Source organism: Struthio camelus, chromosome 11, assembly GCF_040807025.1.
Source record: "Struthio camelus isolate bStrCam1 chromosome 11, bStrCam1.hap1, whole genome shotgun sequence".
In the NCBI taxonomy this organism is placed as follows: Eukaryota; Metazoa; Chordata; class Aves; order Struthioniformes; family Struthionidae; genus Struthio; species Struthio camelus.
Genome location: NC_090952.1, coordinates 16,870,932 through 16,890,552, shown reverse-complemented (window position 1 = coordinate 16,890,552; position 19,621 = coordinate 16,870,932).

Genomic DNA, 19,621 nt, shown 5'->3' with positions numbered 1-19,621 from the left:
TATTCTTAGCACCTCTTGCTATTGTGCCCCAGCTCCCCAGTTCTTGCCCCTCGGCATTGCTTGCAAGGAAGTGTTTCCTTCTGCCACTTCCCTCGGAGAGTCACAAGACCAGGCACGTCTGTCTGATCTCTGTAACTCTCTTCTGCATCATGCAGAAGTTATTTTTCTGTTCATTAGGGTTTATCTGCTGTGCAAATCTGCTCCCCTCCCCAAACTCCCCTGGCATATCTGTGCCATCAGTCATGACAATGGCTCATCACAGCGCTGCTAATCGCAATGAGTGGCTCATTGTCCCCTGTGCTGGAGCATATGGTCTCCAGCCTTAACGTTCCCCCATGCAAAGGTTTCTGCACTAGGAGCAGCTGTGAAAAGGCTTAGTGGATCTCCCCAGAGGAAGGCAAGTGTAATATCCACAAGGAAGTGCGCTAGACAGCAGCATGGCACAGAGGCAACAGGAGGGCAGGGATGGCTCTTGAGAACTTCGCTGTGATTCCAGAGCATCTCTCGTCCTCAGCCAGATCTCAGGTGCCACAGTGCCGAAATGCAGCTGCCTCTGGAGTGGAAGGTGACAGCAAAATGGCATGAACATAAAGCTGAAGGAGGTAGGAGGAGGAGGAAGTCTTATCCACTACTGTTGGGCCCACCTTCACGTTACTACAAAATGAAAGCGCTGTGCTGCTTTGCTCCTAGGCAGAATACCCTCCTCCTGCATCAGCCTGTGCAGTCCCTTGGAGTAGGACTTGGTTTCTCTGGAACCAAAGGGAGCTATCAGGTGGGAGACTGCTTGGGGCTATTGCTCAGACTGCAGAGCCACCTGTGGGGACAGGGACCTTCACCTGCAAGGGTTCTTCATGCCTGTATCAGTGTGAGAGTAAGTGTAAACCCTGAGTGCTGAGAAGCGAGGAGTAATCGCTGCTCCCCAGGTGCATGACTTTGGAGAGGCGGGTAAGCATGTGCCCAGGGCTGGGTTACCCTGATTCTCCGCTGCTGCGGAGCAGGCTGCTGGAGCAGCCTGCACGCTGAGGTCTCCCCCAGCCGCTCCCACTGCTGGATCCCCTCAGCTCTCTGGTGCTGCAAAAGGTTAGCATAAGTCTGAGGCTGCTTGGTCTCTCTGAGAGAGACCTCATCCCACCAACTCACTGGCAAGAAGGCAGGAAAACAGGGGTTTTATTTTCATTTCAATACAGTACTCAACAGAAACAAACAATCCAGATGTGGGGCAAAGGGGCTGTGCAAGACAGTCTGCCATGGCCTCTCTTGGCACAAAATATCATCCCCTCTCCCCAACAGTTCCTGGCTGGCTGTAGCAAGGAGTGGTCCTTGGGGCTTTTTACGTGGCGAAGTTGCTGGATCACCGCATAGGGGATTAGTAGAAGCTTAAGAGGTGGGATTGATTTGACTCCAGATGGAAAATCCCCCTCCCTTATTTAATTTCTTTAAAGAAATGAATTTCCTCCCCCTCCACCTTGCTTGGCTGCCCAGGGTAGCGCAGAGCTGATTATGGCTCATGCACCAGCACCCTCTGTGGGGTGGGAGTCAGTAGCCACAGAGTGCAGTGGGTGTCGGGGCCATGCTGGAGAGGGGTGATTAGGGGCATGCTGTAGGTGAAGGGAGTCCTTTAACTGCAATGGGGGCCCTCCAGATCTTCACTCATCTGCTCTCTGTGTTTCTGGCCTGTTGTCTGTGTCCAGAGAGCTTCTGGGGAGCCCCAGCACTGTCGCTTTGCCAATGCAAGCAGGGCCTTGCTGCGTAAGCACAAAATCCTCCTGTAGGAAGGCTGTCACTTGGTGTTGTGTTCAGGGTCTGTCATTTGATGCTGTCTCCTCTGCATGCAGATGAAAGGCAGGATGGAAACGTGCCTGTGGCTGCTTGCATGAGCCCTGGTCTCTTGCAGAGCCATCCAGGGGGCAGCTGCGCTTCCCAGAGCCCCTGCCAGGGGGCTGGATGCTGGGCAATAGCATGCCCCAGCCCTGGCAGGGTAGACCTCCCCAGATCAGTGCCTAGAAGGTGTAGCAGCAACCATAGGGTATGTTTTGATGCCACTAGAGATCAGGGATGCTATTCAATGAGCCTCTTTCGATTAGCTGTGATTATGGCCTTAGGACTGTGGCTGGCATTCTTTCAGCGAAAGGTCCACTGGGGGATTTTGTGCTGCCTTTTCTCCTGTTCTGCTCTGTTTTCTCTTGAGGCGAACCTGCATACTCTCTTGTTTCAGATCACAGGGATCAGGGTTTCCAGCCTGCCAAGAGTGGGATGGGGTGGATTTGTGTTCTAGGATCAGCGAATACTCAGCTGCTAACTCCGTGGTGCCACTCCAGCTGAGCAGGTACACTGATTTCCAGGGCTAAGGTAGTGTGTGAGCTAGTATAACATTGCGATGCTGCTTGGCCAGGGCTGTAATAACAGGGAGGTATAGGCTGAGAGATGGAGAGCCACTTACAGGCATAAGGTGGTGGAGCTTCAGGCACTGTGGATCCTGTGGCTCGTGGCTAGGTTAGGGTACATGCCTGGGGTGTAGATTATAGTGGTTTACTGCTGGATCTGGAGCAAATCACTTGATTCTCTGAATTTTGCATCTATACAGGTAGCTGTAGCAATGGGATGGGCAAATGGTGCCCAGAGCAGCCGACAGCGAGTGTGGCTGCACTGTCCTGCTCATGGCAGAGCCAAGAAAGCCAGGCTGACTGATGCTGCTGGGAAAGGGGCTAGAAAATGCCAGGAGGGAGGAAAAGTTCCTCCCTCCTCTCCTGGGAGGAAATCCTGGAGGGAAAAGGGTGGTCTGGGAACACAGCAAGCTTTCTGGGTATCTGACACTGGCTTGCAAGCCAAGCAGTGCAGACTCTGTGGGGGAGCGGAGAGGTGCCTTCAGCCAAGTCCCTGCTGGGGCACCTGCTGCCATTCTTTGCCTTATAAGCTGGTACTATTGTCCTTCTGGAAGAGTAGCTGTAGCCTGCAGAAACTCATGAGCTCTGTATAGGAATCACGATGAAATTCCCTGGAGGAGCAGGGGCGGGCAAAGCTCTCTTGAGTTTGCATCTAGCCTGTCTTAAGGCATGGGGCCAAGATATATGATATTTCCAGGACTTTTCCATCCTAATTTCTCCAGTTCTTTGCCCTCCTGCTGCTCAGCTACTTCAGGTGGTTCCAGTTGCCAGTCACAGCAAAGAGCCCAAACCCCCTTGGCTTTCCCACCGCTACCCAGAGGTGGCTGGGCAGGTCAGGGCTGGTGTGTGAAGCTTGCAGTGCTTTAGCATTACTGCATCTATAATGTGACTGTATCCAAATTCTTAGGAACTCTCTTTAAAGAAGAACAAACCTAATACCATTAAAATTGATAGACTTTGAGTCCCTCAATGCCTTTGGTGGCTTTGAAGGCTTCTGCCTTTACGGTCAGTTCAAAGTGTTGTTGCTATGCTGCAACTTAAAAGCAGCAACAGAGGGATGGTCATGAGGTGCTTGGAGAGGAACTCAGCCTTTACACAGCTGCCAAGGTAGCAAAGTGCTGTGAGCTGAGCTCTGCTGCCTCTCTATGTAGATCACCATTGAACTAGACAGAGGCCTGGTTGTTTGCAGGGGTGTAAATTGGAGAGCTGATCATACTAGCTGAGTGCTTGGCCCACTGCATCCCTCTTCCAAGGCTGAGAAAAATACTTGAACAAAAGGAGGCATGCAGGTGATCTGCAGTCTTCCTGTCTTGTGGGTGGGTGGTGGGTTTTTTTGTTTGTTTGTTTTGTTTTGTTTTTTTTTGCTGGTGCACGCTGAAGGGATTTGGATGGCTGACTCCCCCCAGCCTGCTGGCCTTGGTAAGAAGGGTTGTTTAACTTCTCAGCACTGAATAAGATAGCTGTGCAAACTGGAGTATTTCATCCAGCTTGGCTGTGGAGCTGATTTATTGCTCAATAGAGCCATTGAGGAACTGGAAATTGGATGTAATTTGTACTCAGGGCCAGCACTGCCTTGCTGGGATGAATTCTGTTCAAGGAGTCACCTGCGACTACAGCCTTCCCTCTGCTTCATTTCTAGAGCAATAATACCAAAGCCTTTTCCAGTGACTATCTACCCATGCTAGGCTCAGGCAACAGCGGGGTTCCTGCTGCTGCCCCCCACTTTCTTCTCCCTGCCTACACAGGATTAGCCAGACCAAATATAATCACTTCAACCCCATTGAACTGCTGAGAGATCCTGCACTGGCTGCTTTGGGCAAAGAAAGCTCTTGGAAATTCATAAAACTGGAAAAAAAAAAAAACCCAAACCCTAGGGAGAATACTTGGCCAATTCCTAGCATCCTCGATGGCTGCTCTTAAGCAATTAGGGGGACTCAGCAACACCCATATCACAGCACATTCTCAGAGATTAACTGTCTGCTCAGCTGGCAATTAGAGCTGGTTAAGTGGGAAGCTGACACTTAGATTTGACTTTATAGTAGCTGTTTTCACTTCTCCAAGTCAAGCTCCAGGCTCTGAAGGGAGGAGTGTGAATACGTGTGGGGAGGATTAAGCGAGTGCAGTTCTTCCAGTGCTGGGAGAGAGAGGCTTGTGGACGGGGCGGGGGGTGATAGCTGGAAGAGAATTAAAGCAGTGTTTTCTTCTTTGTTACCCCTCTTCTCAGTCAGCCTGGAAAGCACAGTCTGCTCCCCGTTCCCATGTTCCCTCTGGCTTTAGCTTTCCCTCCATATTTGCCAGCGACCCTGTAAAACCACTTAGCTTGCTGATGCCATCTGTGAAAATACCAGTGCTAAGCGTCTCTGTGCAGGCCTCATCTGTGGAGGAAAAACACTGAGGGGAGAGATGCGGGTTCAGCTTTCTGGCCTTGCCACAGGTGACTTGGGTGACCCTGCTCAGGTCATTAGGGAGGATTGATGTGACTTTTCTGGTACTGAAGTGGCTTACAACAGTTCCTGCCTTTTGTGCTGTGGTACATGAGAGGATCTGAATAATAACAGATCCTTTAGCCTAAATTGCTTGGGTGATGGCTGGGCTATTGCTTCAGTGTTTAGTGTAGCCCTGCTGGTAAAGCCTTGGCTCTGGCCTCCCCAGAGCTGTTGGGATAACTGCATTAAAGTAGTACTGAAACTCTTGCCCAGATCCTTTGGTAGGGTTGAGTATTTTGGATAATGACCATATTAAAAAACACCTGGAGTATAGATGCCAAGCCAGGGCCCTTCAGTCTGCTTCAGCCCTGTTTGCATGCTGCCAGAGGTGCAGAGGCTCTATATGGCGCAAGTCTGCAGGTCTGCGCTGCTAGCACGGTGTGTTGTGGGTTGGCCAGCCTCCCCTGTTGTGCAGAGCCTGTGCTCTGCTCACGGCAAAAGCCGTGCTCCTGCAGCCGCCTGCTTTTCCTTGACTCTAAACCATGCTGACAGGAAGAGCTTTGGCAGCTGCCCACCATAGCCAAGTGCTGGCCATCGCTCCTGCTCGCCAACAAGGCGCTGCATGGGAGCTGCTGGCTCAGGCAGGAGCTGGCGCTATGCAGTGCTGCTCCTGTGGGCTCAGCAGGAACCATGCATTTTGGAATTAGCTTCAGTTTTTTCTTGCCGATTAATCTTTGCGTTTTCTAGGCCAGCTGTCCGCCTTTATTATCCTCACGCTACCTATTCATCCTGCCTGCCCCTTCTTCTTCCCACTTTTCTCTCTCTCGTTGCCTCTCCGTTACTGAGCTACTGCCCTCCAGCAAAAGCAAGCCACAGCGGTGGAGTGTGACAGACCCCGCTGAAGACACATCGGGCCAGACAGCCGGGCCAAGTCAGCAAAGCCGTCCCCCTGCTCGGCCTCCCCCTGCAAGGCACCCTGCCTGCGCGTGGGAGGAAATTCCTGAGGTGGCCAGCCACACTGCGCGCCTCGACTGCATCAGCCTCCCTCCTGCATTGCTCCCTCCCTGAGTGCTCTGCAAGGACAACCGAGGTGCCCAAAGGCCACAGGTAAGAAGACTGTTGCCACTCCTCTTCCTCTGTGACATGCACAGGCCAGCTTCTTTCCTACTCCTTCCTCTCGCCAGACACTGACCAGTTGGATGAAAGAATGAGGGGCTGATTCCAGGCAGACACCACTATGTTGCAGATCATCCTTCCAGGAAGTCTTCAGTTATGGCCTCTGAGCCTCTAAACATAGCCTCATCGCTGACAGTACAACCTCCTCTGCACACAAATAATAATGATGTTCTGCATTTTAATCTCAGGTTCTGGGAGTCAGGGCTAGTGTCAGAGACTGGCTGGAGGGGTGACCTGGAGGAGTTTGGGGACCCGTGCAAATGAAATAGTTTCAGTTGTCTGACCCAGAGTGGCCATGGATAAGAGGCAGCAACCAGGGGCCTATCACTTGGCCGGTCAAACTCTATAGAAGACGCTGTTGTCAACACAGTCTTTGCAGCACTCTCCTTTAGCCTGCCCCTTGCTTCCATTTCTACTGAATTCCAGCTGTCTTGCACAGCCATGAGGAAAACTGCAGGAATCTTTAAGTGAAAGGAGGCCCATGGAAGTAGATGTACCAAACTCTGTCCCAAAACCTGCTGCATGTATTTTTGCTCCCTCTTATCCTAAATGCCAGCTCTAGCCCCCAACAGAGCTCTCATCTTAAAATCAAAGAAAGATGCTGATCAGGAGGAGTCTGGTGTTTTAAAGATATGCTTTCCCTGACACTGGAGAGGAAACCAACTCTTCATTGCCCATAGCTGCAGGACACAGATGTGCTGAAGCCTGGCCCTTTCCAAATACATATTGTGCCTATGTTAGAGCTGTGCTTTTGGGAAGCTTCAGGCTTGTGTATCTATTGACTGCCAAGAAAAACCTCAGCACCTGCAGTATCTCAAGGGAGGGCCAGAGGGCTGACTCAGGTGAGACCTTATATTAGCACTGACTTGCAAGACCCGACCCTCTGGGGCAAGGGCTGTGCAAGCCAGTAACCATGACTATACCTCTGGATGTGTAGCACATCATCAACCCCTTTAGTGATGGGAATGAGAATGAAAATGAGACTGAAATTAACTTTCCCAGTCATACCATCTCCTTCTTCATCTTTCTGGCACTGTCAAACTTTGTCAGGAATCTCCTGACAAAGTACTGGGGCAAAGGGAAGAGAAAGCAAGTAGTTACATTCCTTTTAACTCCTGGAAGCAACAGGAAGGCAGCAAAGCCTTAAATGTCTTGTTTGGCTCAGCAGCCAGAGCTGTTCTACATGCCTCTGACTCAGCACAGCTGGAATGAGCAGCTGGTACGAGCAGCTTCTTCGGTGCTTAGTGCACCCCTAACAGAAATACAGCAAGCATGGAGGGTTGCATGCAGTGTCCCATTGGAAGGAGGAGTCATCAAGGCTAAATCAGCAGGAATCCCATGAAAAATCAAGAAAAACTATGCAGTAACAACCCCCGCCTGATGCTTTGAAAATGTGGGTCCCTACCTTGGATGGCAGGGATGGCTGGGGAGTCATCTTCCTGATGACTGAGGTACCTCCTTATCCTGGACCATGTTCAGGAGGTCTCTTAGGTCTGCTGCAGTGACTGCTCGGGACTGGATATTGCAATGTAGCCTATGGACAAGGCATTGGGCAGAAGTTAGGAAACTTTTGCCTTGTCCATAGACAAATCCAGCCTTGCAATATCCAGCCAGCAGTAGTCACTAGAGCAGAGCTAGTGTGGCTTTGCTCTGTGCCTTGTCACCTGCCTGCACTAGGGACAGAGGAAATGCTTCTTTTAGGGATTCATCCCAAATCCTGGCCAGCCTGGCCTCTAAATGCAAACTGGAGACACTAATGTGGCCATTGAGGCTGAGGGTGAAATGGTGGACAACTTGTAAATGTTCCTTGCGTCTCTCTGAATCCTGAATCCCTTTTCATCCTGAGCCATTCGTGGAAGGAGCGTGGGTGAGTATGAGTAGGCAGAGAGGGAGGGGTGGGAGGGCTGCATGAATTTGGATAATGCGCATAAGCTATTGAATATAGAGCAGAATTGTTGTCGAAGCAAGGAAAAATCACTTTCCACCTGAAAGTATTAGTCTTGGTACCAAGTCTCACGTCACAGTGTTCAGACAATGGACCACTGCTGTTACTGCTTTCTGTGTTAGTGGAGTTAAACTGGGGCTTGGTTACTGAGGTGGACAAAGGGTCTACAGCACCTCACGTCTCCTTGTCCTGACCCTTTGCTCTTTCTTCCCTCCACTGCTGCTTGTTCATTTCTTTTCCTGCCATGCCCAGTTGTGTTTCCTAGTGGATCACAGCTGGGATTGCTGCTGCCTCTGGTCCTTTCAGATCAGTCATGGCTCTGAGTATTAAAAGTTGAAACAAATCAAAAGAGACATAGACTATCTTTCTGTCTACCTGTCTCCATCTCCCTCTTCAATAACATTTCACCTTGTCAGCTAATTCCACCTAAATATGACAGGGGCTGGATGAAATTAGCATAAATATCATGAAAATAGCCAGTCAGGACAGGGATTTTATCAGTAGCCTTTCTGGGGGACAAGCCTCACTGTGAGCGCAACCCCATATTAGACCTCAGAGATTCTCATCCTTGAGACAACTCCATGGACAACTAAGCTTCACTTGCTCAGTGGCTTACTAGGTTCCTGGGTCCATCTGGAATGGCACTGGAACAAGCCCATGGGTTTTTCCTTTGAAAACCATTGCTTTTTCAGCCCATGTGAAAGTTCCCACAGAAAATATGTCTAGTCCAAACAGCCACTTCTGATTTGTTTTATGAGAGAAAACTTAGGTAAAAAAATGAGCTGCAGCAGCAGCACAGTGTGAGCTAGCCCCAGGAAGCTGTTTAGAAAGCCAGCCCATTTGGCTGTGACTGAGAGACCCAATTCTGCACACCCTGCCTGGGTGGCCCTTTCCTGGTTAGCGATGCCATGTGGCCTCCCTGTGGAGGAGCCCTGCAGAGGAGTCCTGCAGCCTCGCGTGGTGTCTGAAGAGTCATTCTGCTCTGCAAAGCAGGCAGCTGCTCCCATGTGTGCTATACCTCAGCAATCTTAATTCATCCCACTTCATAAATAGGATGTTTTTCCTTAACTGCCAGGTCCCAGTGACATCTACAAGTCAAGCTGTGATCTCTGTGGCCCATGAATCATCACAGATAATGCCAATCCTGCCAGCTAATTCCTACTTTTGCTAGCTGTACAGCTCCAGAGTCTGTGGATACACCCCAGGCCATGCTCAGCTCTTGCCTGGTCGGAATCGAGGTAACAATCCTGGGACTGCTGAAGGACTCTGGATAGATGTTGCCTCCCTCTTCATATGTTCAGGTCAAACAAACAGTGGGAATATGTTCTGTTACTGCTGCCAGAAGCTGAGGGTCCATGTATGCGCTTCTAAAGAAAATGATGCTGTTTTAACATGGGCACAGGCTCCCTGTCCCTGGGAAGGACAAATTAGCAAAAGGGGGAGGTGCAGCATAGCCCTGTTAGATGCTCCCTGCCAGATGGGATAGCATGCACGTGGTAGCAGCTTGTGACAGCTCCCATAAGGCAGTCCTGCTCCCATCCATTGCCACTCAGCGGAGCAGTCTGCAGTCCTGCCCAGCTTCTGGACAGGAGCAGAACAGCTAATGTTAGTGTGATCAGCCAGAGAAGTTGTTTGATGGAAGTTACCTTCTTTCTATGCACAAGAGCTTTCTTAGTCTGAAAGATTCAAGGGGAGCCTTGCTGGCCATGAGACTTTGCTTGCTTGGTCAAAGAGCAGGAGTGCGACCAGGGAGGCTTGGGAAATCACAAGGGGGAGATGAACAAAGGTGTGAGGCTCACCAGCCTCTCAACTAGCCAGCCCAGCTTGTTGCACCTCCTCTCAGCCAAAGAGAGCCAGGCAATTCTTTCAGGAGGGCTGAAGGGCTCCCTCTCCATACCCCAAACCACATTTAGGCAGAGGGCTCCTAGCACTGTTTCAGCTTGGGGAAGATGAGTCAAGTTGTCCCTGCATACTCAAGGCAGTGGACACAGCCTGAGGAACAGGGAGGCAGGGAGAGCTCCCTGGTGGGGGAAACTGCCCCAGGAGGCTGCAGCTTCCTTCAGGAGTCCAGTCCAGACGGAGGTGGCTTGGGAGGGATGCTCTTGGGGACAGAAGGGTGGTGGAGCTCACCTGCACTCTCACTGGATGGCGTTCCTGCCTCCCTGACCCAGTCTGAGGAAGTTTAGTTTAGCCTCTCCCCTTCCCTTCCCTTAAGATTCATGCCTTCTCCTAGCATCAGGGACAGCGTAAGTCTACATTTTCTTCCCTTTTGCCACCAAACCTGTTCCAGCTGGCTATGGTCAACTGCCTCCAGCAAAGGAGAAAAACTTGGGCTATTCTCTGGCTCACAATATCTCTTCATGTTCCTCTCTCTGGAGCATCAACGTCTTGGCCCCCATCCCTGAGACACTTCCCTGCTGTGTTCAAAACTCAGGCAAGTCCTCCACTCCCTCTGTGCCTCAGATTCCCCCTTTCCATGGTCATAACAGCATTGCCCTTCTTCACAGTGAAGATAGCTTTAAAGGCCATGTGAGGCTCAGCTATAGTAACAGACACGAGCTAAACCTTGTAGGGCAAGAGAGACTAGAACCTGTTCAGGACAATACTCAGATGGTACCGGAGGCACTGGCTGGTTGGTGAGGTATCTTGCATCTTCTGCCTGGCTCTGATACCTCAGTCTGGTGCAGCCAATGGTATGTCATTTAGTCTCTCTGTGTCTCCCTTACAGCCAGGATAACAACACCTTGTGGCAGTGAGAGTAGATGGTCACTGGCATTTGTTATCTGTTCGGCTGCCAGCACCCTGGGAAGGCCTATGAATAAGTGAGAGGCTGTGATTCAGCAACCATCAAAGTAATAGCTGCCACTGTGTCCATTTCATGGTGGCTTCAAAGCCTAAACTGTCCTTTTGTTTTGGGTTTTTGCACTAAATTTGCAAGAACCCCCTCCACGAGCAGGCCAGGGGAAGGGCGGTCGGTCGCCTGTGTCTCCAAGGCGGGTGGTGTAGAGGTAACCACTGTGGTAACAACGCAGCCCACAAGGCTGATTGCAGGCTCCACCATAGCACTCTCATTCCTTATTGATGTGCACCTGCTTTCGTGTTTTTTTCTTCTTTTGTTTTCTTGGGTGGATTTTTCTGCTGTCTGTCATTGCTGGGCAGAGAGAGGCACTAAAAGAAATTGTTTAGGTCAGGCTTGTGGAGAAGTATCCAGATACCTGGATCTATTATGAAGGCAGCAGCACTTTTGCATCTGCAGACAGCAATGGGTCTAATATGAGCCTGAGTGATCTGCACAAAAAACACAGCTATGTACACCTTGAGGCTCTGAGCAGCAAAATTGCAACTTTGATTTTGGTTCAGATCACCCTGTTCAGCTTTGCTCATCTAACTCACCTGCTGTTTTGGGACATTATTGCCTGTCCTGCTCTGGTAAGGCTGCATGGGCCTGCCTCTGCTGGAATGTGCTAAAGTACAGGTTGTTTTGTGTTCTCATTGGGAAAAAGGTATCTGGTGTGTAGCAAGTTCTGTCAGATACAGCCTTGAAGCAGCTCTGCTTTCAGTGGCATTTTATAGGCTGTCCTCTCCTGAAATAGTCCTAGTGATGACCTTGGCTTTGTCTCCATTTGGGGAAGAGCAGACATGTCCCTTCCTTGTGTCAGGGTGTAAATGTCTGCGGAGTATGATGGAGTGAAGCTTGTTGAGTTGTCCATTTCCCCGCTGATGAGACTGGAAAGGTGACCAGTGGGGCAGTGGGGAGGAGAATCGCTTGGACAAGAGGGATGTCAACAGTAACTCTGAGAGCAGGCATGAGACCTACAAAGCCCTGGGAGATGCTGGTGACTCCACATGGACCCAGCCACAGCAGCACCGAACTCCACCATCTCCTCAAAACCTCCTGGCCAGTCAGTCCCATGATGTGTCAAAAGTGCGTTTGCACCTTGGTGAATTAAAACATCCTCCCTCCCTTGGAAAAGAATGTGAGGAAGCAGCCACAGATGCATCATGTGGACTTTTTTGTTGAAGCACAGTCTGTGCAGAGGGAAAAGCCCTCGGCCAGATCACTCTTTGGCTCTCACCCTTTCTGATGAAGCCTTATTCCTGGGTGGCAGTCCTCACCATTCAGCCCATCTGCTTTAAATTCAACAGATTTTTTAAAAAGGTAAAAAGTAAAGAAAGAGGAGGAGAGAAAGACAGTATGATATATTTTTGTGCACACTCTCTCTTGCCCTGTTCATTCCTTTGAGCCATTTTTAACCCAAGCTAATTCAACTGGAAATATTAATAACCTTATAAGGATGCCACCTCCTTGTAATGAAGTGTAAAGGTCACTTCTGCTCAAATCACACAATTCTTTCATTTTGTTCTCTGCAAGGAACAGCTCCTCTCTTTAATTATTCAGTTTGCTTTTATATTGCAGTCACTACTCTCTTGTCTCTAATCTGTGACACTTCTCCATTACGCAAACCCCTGGGAGGCTGGGCAACACAGCCTACTGGGTCACTCCAAGTGCTGGGCTGATGAGCCAGGTTCTGGCCAGGCAGTGGTCAGGACTTGCCTGGGTGAGGAAGGAAGGGCAGAGGGGGCGAGCTGATTTTTGGCTTTCAGCGTGGGTTCCCTGATGCCGCGGGTCCATCAGTGTTTCTTCAGGGTGTAGGCATTGTGAAAACTGTTAACTCTTGGCTGAGTTAAATCCTCAGCCATGAGGTGCGACTTAATGTGACAGAAAGGAGGGAAGTTGTGCATTCCTGCCCTCTGGCATGATCCTTATGTGCCAGAGAGAGCAGGGGGAGAAATCACAGCAGCATGCTACAAGCATGAGTGCCTCTGCGATGGGCCATGGGGAACTCCAGCACAAAAATGGGTGAAGGATTTGTGGAACGCAGTGCTCTGGGGATGATTCTGGGATCACATTCAAGTTCTTCCTGGACAGGTACTCAAGAAAGGGCTAGAGAACAGGGCCAGCAAGACCAGGTCATAGCTCCCTGTTACCCCTAGAGAAGCTTCAGCTCAGCAGGACCTTGTAGTCTTTCCTTGCTCCATCCTGGCTGGCACCCAGCAAGCATCCCCAGGAAAGGTGCTGGCATCCAAGCCACATGCTCCCTTCTTCCCTGCTGTGTAGAAATAGCTCCCATGACCCTCCACCCCAGGCTCAATTTCAGACATCTGGCAGTTGGCTGGACCTTGGCTGATGTGAGCCCTTCTCCTACGTCACCAGCCTTTGCTTCTTCAAGGGGGCAGTAGGGAGTGTAAGACCGCAGGTAACGAGGGAAGAGATTGCCTGGGAATCTGTGAGGCCCTGTGAGATCCTTAGGGGCTGGAAGAGGCTACTTCAGTGACTGAGATGATTATTTAGGATTAATTATCACTGTAGGAGCCTAACTAATTAATAATCATAATTAATCTGATGAACTCAAGAGAGGCAGAAACCTCTCTTGGTGGTCAGGAGGCGGCCATAACCCCTCCTTCCCCCAAGCACTGCTCCCTCCAGAACTTCTCTGCTGTGTTTTATCTCCCTGAATGTTTAAATGACTTGAGTGATGTGGGGTTTCCGCTGTTTCCCTGTGGGACTCTTCATTCTCTGGTCTAATTATAACATCACAGCAGCTATTAATGCTCACAAACAAACACAGGCCCTCAGTAGCTTGGATGAGTTAAGGTTTATATAATCATGTGAAGATTTGAGAATAGAAAAGCCTTCCACTGTGCACTGCATTAATCATTTAAAAGGAGCCTGACTGATGGTTTCTGCATGCATGTATGGTTATTTTCTTTTTTTTCCACTCCCCATGGAGCCCAGCTGTTGTTGGCTGAGTATGGTGCACTCAGCACTAGCCAAGCCACTGCTAAAGCCAAAATGATTTCTGCAAATCTGTGTTCGCATTAACCTGGTGAGTGCTAGCTAGCCTGCCAAGTCATGGACTGTGCTGGTAGCAAAGAAGCACACCAGGCCCTCTGATGAGAACATGCAAGGGTTTTGCTTGTTTACCTAAGATGTATTTGAAGCCCTTAGAAGTCTGCCATAGAAATAATGGAACTGGCACGGGCATCTCAAATTTATAGCAGGCAGCCTAGGCATAGAGAGATGAAGCACCACTGTCACAGCCACATGGGAAGACTAGTGAGGCGCATAGCACTGACCAGCTCTTTGGCTGAGGATGGAGATGTCCTCTTTCAAACTGCGCTAGTCTGTTCTCTCATGGCCCCTCTTGGACGTGCTGTGGGAGCAGCAGCATCCTGGTTTACTCAAGCTACCAATTTAAACTTTGAAGTTATATCCTCTGATATTGCCTGAACATGGGGATTCAACAGCACCAACCCTGGAACAACTAGTTGCCGAGGTAATTGTAGTCCATAGCCTAAGCTGTGAACCAGCACTGTCCCTCCCTCCCTTTCTTTCTAAGATTGCTTCAGGAGACTGCTAGCAGCAGGCCAATGTGCAGGGGTGCAGACTGGAGCAGAGCACAGTTTGCTCTGTGTGAAATCCTACCGATGCAGCTTGGTTCCAGCTGACAGACTTATATGACCTGAAAGGGTCTCTATAAAACCTGATGTTAAACGTACACCATTCATAAGCATTCTCTAAATCTAAGCACAGCTAGAGCCTGGAGTTACAGTGGAGAACAGTCCCTTTCATTTCTCTCCTCAGACGAACTGATGCCACTCACATTTGAAACCCAACAAGGACATAAAACACACAGTTCATAAGCTGTAACTGTCCAGAGGCAGGAGAGGAAAAAAATAGCTGTGAGTTTTTAGTTGAAAGTCCAGAACCAATTGACTGTGGATTCTGGCAGGTATGATTCCCATGCTGCATCCCAGGAGGAGCTTTGGAGGGTACAATGTGAGATGTGACAACTCTGCTCCTGCCGTTCCCAGTCCAAGCCCATAAGCATGGCTCATGGTGACATGATTCAGGGATAGCACAAATTCCAGAAGAGCTAAGGCAAAATAATCACGAAGAATGTGCTGACGATGGGGCATTAGGCTGAAAGTGGCGGCGAGGAGTCCGGGGTGGTAGAAATGCCAGTTTCCAGCGTCATCATGAAGGCAAATCCAGTCTTCTGATTGAAAATGTGAACTGTTTTAATAATGCAGACACTGGGATCAGAGACAGAAGCTAAGAAAACAAGAGGACTGGTTTAGGACTATAGGTAGTAAGGCGTAAGGCTCTGGGTAATTCATGTACTAAACCTGTTTGTTTGAAAACATCTCTGCTGAAACTGATATGGCAGGTATTCCTACGGTAACCATATGTTACGCTGCCTTCTGGCCCCAGCCAGAGGCATTGCAATTAAGGAAACAAATGCCAGCACTTACTTCTGGTCTTGTTTAATACCCCAGATGTCTAGTGCGGTAGTATCTTGCTCTTTGGTGGATGGTTCAGGCTGCGGAGTGACAGCCCTCACCCCAGTGGTAAGGCTAAGCTCTGTCATGCAGGGGCTGCTGTAGCTGTCTGTAGCTGGAAGGAACAGATGGCACTGCCTGACAAACACAAACTGTCCCCCTCCCTTCCCTGCTTCTTTCTGCTGCAAATGGAGGCCTTATACAGGATTGATGGGGCTAACATCCACCTCATCTAGGATGACTCTTTGGGGGATTAATGACCAGTCATGAGGGGAAAGGTTTAATGGTCCAAAGGGATCAGCAGTCTCAAGCCAGTTTATTAATCAGCTGGGGCTAAGGCCATTATAGCTTGGCGGCTCAGCTTGTTGGGGGTGGAGGAGACGCAAGATGGCAGTGATCCGTTGCTGCACAGAAAGAAACCAAACCAAGCAAGGGGATCCCTGGAACCCAGTACAGAAACTCACTGATCATAAGGGACAAAGAGCTAAAAGAGAAATGCAATGAGAAAGGGAGTGATGCACTTGTTTCATTTTTGCCTGCAATCCACTGCGTTCCCTCTCTAGCCCAGCAGCTCCAGAACAAGCCCAGGGATTTTCCGGTGAGCTTTGCCTCCCATAATGACCACTAGCAGTAGCTAGTGGCCACTAAACCCCATGCTAAGGACTGTTGGCGACTAGTACTAGGAGAGGCAATTTTCTTCTAGCACCTTGTTCAGAGATCAGGTTTCTGCCCTGGCACATGAGAACTGAGGTCCTTATTATTTTTATCACAGCATGTTGAAGTGCAGAAGCTATTCTTATTCATACAAATGTCTAATGCTACTCTCTTTCCTCCTGAGCTATTGCATTTGTTTTGATTACATTTCCCAGCTATAGCTAAAATAAATTCTGCAATACAATAATCTCCCTTTACAATGCAGCAGTCCCTGAGACAAGGAAAGGAGGCACTGAGCAGGTCCTGTTATAGACTATGTCTCACCTTGGTGCTTGAGGAAGGCTGTGTCCTGGCTGCCCCAGAGAAGTTAGGTGCTTCCTATGCTGTTTGAGGGGGTAACCGCTGTGCCTGGACTACCTGTGCCCGCACAGCTGTGTCACCTAAGCAACGTATTCTAGAGACACATTGCTTTCCTATACCTTACCTGCTTTCCTACAGCAATGTGCACATCAGAGCTCCTCAGAGCTGGCTTTGACTGGCCTGGCAGTGTACTTTCTCCTGGGCAGATGAGTAACATTAACTATATAAAAAGTTAAACGCAGGGTCTCAATGCCTGAATCAAGTTATTAGCTCTTCAGTTTAGACCCTTTGGAGGTAATCTAAGTGCCTTCTATAGCAGGATGTCTGAATGCAGCATAAGGATGGAGTGATTTGGCCTGGGTCAGAGTGTGGGCCTGTGGTACAATCTCTGGAGAAGGAGACCTGCTCCCAGATACCGGGAGCCTCTGGAGCAATATTCAACTGCCTCAGTGCAGTGGAAGCAGCGGGGAAGGAGCCACTATCTTTTGGCTGAGCTGGAGTCTGGGAAACATCACAGCACAGTATGGGCAGGCTGGGGTCATTATGCTCTTTACCTGCTTGAAAGTGAGGTCCCTGTGCTTCATCCTTGCAGTCTGTTTTAAGCAGCCTACAAAGAGTTTGACCTTCTGAGGAGAGGTCTGGCTTTGCTATAGAATCTGATCACAGTGAGGATTAGCTTCTATTTTGACCCATTTTTAGATGATAGAAATTTCAGATTATTTTTGGATTTTTTTTTTTTGCTCTGCTCTCTCCACCCAAAGTCATGCACTGCATGCCAGAGCAGATGTTTTTCTGCATTTATCAGCTGCCTTTTTGGGTAAAACTTATTTTAAGCTCATATTTTGCTCTTTCTCTGGCTTTCCATAAATTCAGCAGTCAGCCATATACCTGTCTCCTCCCTTGAGACCTCTCTGAGGCACTTGTTTTCCTCAGGAGAGCTGGATCAGTAAAAGTTGATGATCAAGCCAAAAAATTGGAATATATGGTAGGATACAACAAAAGTGATGCCATGGAAAATGCTTTTTGTTTTGGGCACATGGATCTGATTCAACAAAAACATTTCTCTGCTCTGCAGGCATTGAGCTGTTTTCCTTTCATTTGACTTCATATATATGTAGCCACCCTGGCTAGTTTTGCACTGATCAGAACTGCTCTTGTCTTATCTTTGCTGTAGCAACTTTTTCTTTTTTTTTCCCCATATGGGGCATCATGGTGAGTGTTTTGGGGCAAGGATAGTTGTTTTATTTCATGCACATGGCATAACAGGGCCATCAAACTCTGCTGAGCATGAATAAGGTGCATTAGTAGAGAGAAATGGAAGATGCAACTGCTGTTTCCTTCCATTACCTATGTAAAATGAAAATAAAGTCTAGCCCTGTTTAAGAATCCTCTTTCCTCTAGAGCAAAGCAGTTGCCACAGGTCTGCCACAGGAATAGGTACCTTCTGGTTCTAGGCTGCAGGAAACAATCCTGGGGCTATCAACAATGCTGGAAAGGAAGTGGGAAAGGAGAGAAGATGAAGACTCACAAGAAGGCTTCAGGGAGAGATGCTTTTCCCCCCATCCATAATTTGCTGCCATATGAATATACTGAGAAGGAGAATATTGAGAAATCTTGGGAAGTTAATGAGAAATGCCTCAATACTCACAGCATGTTTCTCCACTGAGAAACAGCATGTTTCTCCATTGGGTGGTCCAGTGGAACTGGGCAGTGGGGTCATGCAGGGTCTTTTAGATCATTCCACAAGAGTCATGACGTTCCTTCTGCTTTTTGGTTTAGTCTTTCTGCTTGGCCAACATCTGAGCACCAACATCTGAGCTCACTCAGAGACCTAGTCACCTAGCACTGTGCATATCCCTTTTTTAAGGTGTGAGATTTCTAGCTCACTAAATTCTTCCTACAGCTTTTTTGTTCTCACACTTTGCCTTGACTTTTTTCCTTGACCTGTTGGTCTCTGTAAGATGCTATTTAGAGGTGGCTGAAGCTCTGTGAAAGAAGGGTTGATTGGTGAAGGATATTTATGTGAGAGGAGCAACAGAAGGCCTCCAAAGGAGCACAGCGTGTTCCTACCATTTTTGAGGTGCAGACTGAACTCCTGCTTTTTTTGTGGCCTGGCAATCTGCTGTCATATATCCTCTTTCAGGCCATGGGATTTCAGTGCCTGAAATAGTAGAAGGATGGGGGCCGAGATTCTGGCTTAGAATTGACTTGGTCCAGTTTTCAGTATGGTAAAAGTCTTTTCACTTTATGCTAGTCACAACTGAAAACATGGCTGCCAGCAGCCCTGAACTGCATGGTCTTGAAACACAGATTCCAGTCTGGATGCCTGAAATGTTGCCATGGGTATTTCTTTAACCAGACCTAATGTATTTCTCAAGAAAGAGTGACATGTATGCAAAGGAGCTAGTACTCCACTCCCAGTTGTGAAGGTTTGCCTCAAACTCAGCTCTGACTCAGGCAGTGTTTTATCCTGAGGGGATAAAGACACCAAGAAAAGCAGAATAATGTGAAGGAAATGACTGTGTTTCACCTCGCATTTGGAAGGAGGAGATGTCCAAAAAGATTGCCCTGAGAGGTTTGCCAGGGTCAGTAACACGAGAGTCACAAATCAGCCCAATGACAGTTTTGAGATGGTTCAACCTATCCTCACAGCCTGTTGTTCCTGAATGTGACAAAAGCTATTGTAAAGCTGGCTTTCTGTGTTACTGTCACACACCAGGGACATGTTACCCTCTGTGAGCTTCTCATGCTGGACACTGATGAAGAGCAGGAAACTTATGGCATTAGAATAGAAGTCATATTCCAGCAGTTGCAAAACACAAGCCACTATCTTGTCTGTCCCTGTGGTTTGTGACTGGCATTGAGAGCATCCTGACACCAACAGTCTCCATCTCTTGTCTACAGTGGTAACTTTCTCTTGGAGCCCTACAGACTGCCTACGGCGTAGGCATCATCTACAAACATCACTCAGTGGCACCCACCATATGCCCAACGGACTTCACATCACTTGCAACTTGTAAGATGGGCCTGTGCCTTCTCCCACACCCCAAGCAGCTGGCTGGTACATCTTTGATCCACCAAACATCCAAGTCCAGCAAAGGGTGATCTGATTACAGGAGAGATGCTGCAGCCGACGGGGTAGGAGCCTTCCCTCACAGGTACCCAGATGGTTCTGCCATCCGACTTCGGAACTGTCTGCCTTGAAGTGTGGTGTCCTGTACCTTGAGTAGTCAAGAGGCCCGAGTTCTCTCAGATAAATGGCTCAGCGTGGAGCAGTGTGGCTTGATGTTCCTGGAGCTGCTAATCCTAATTAACAGCTTTTCTGAGTCCAT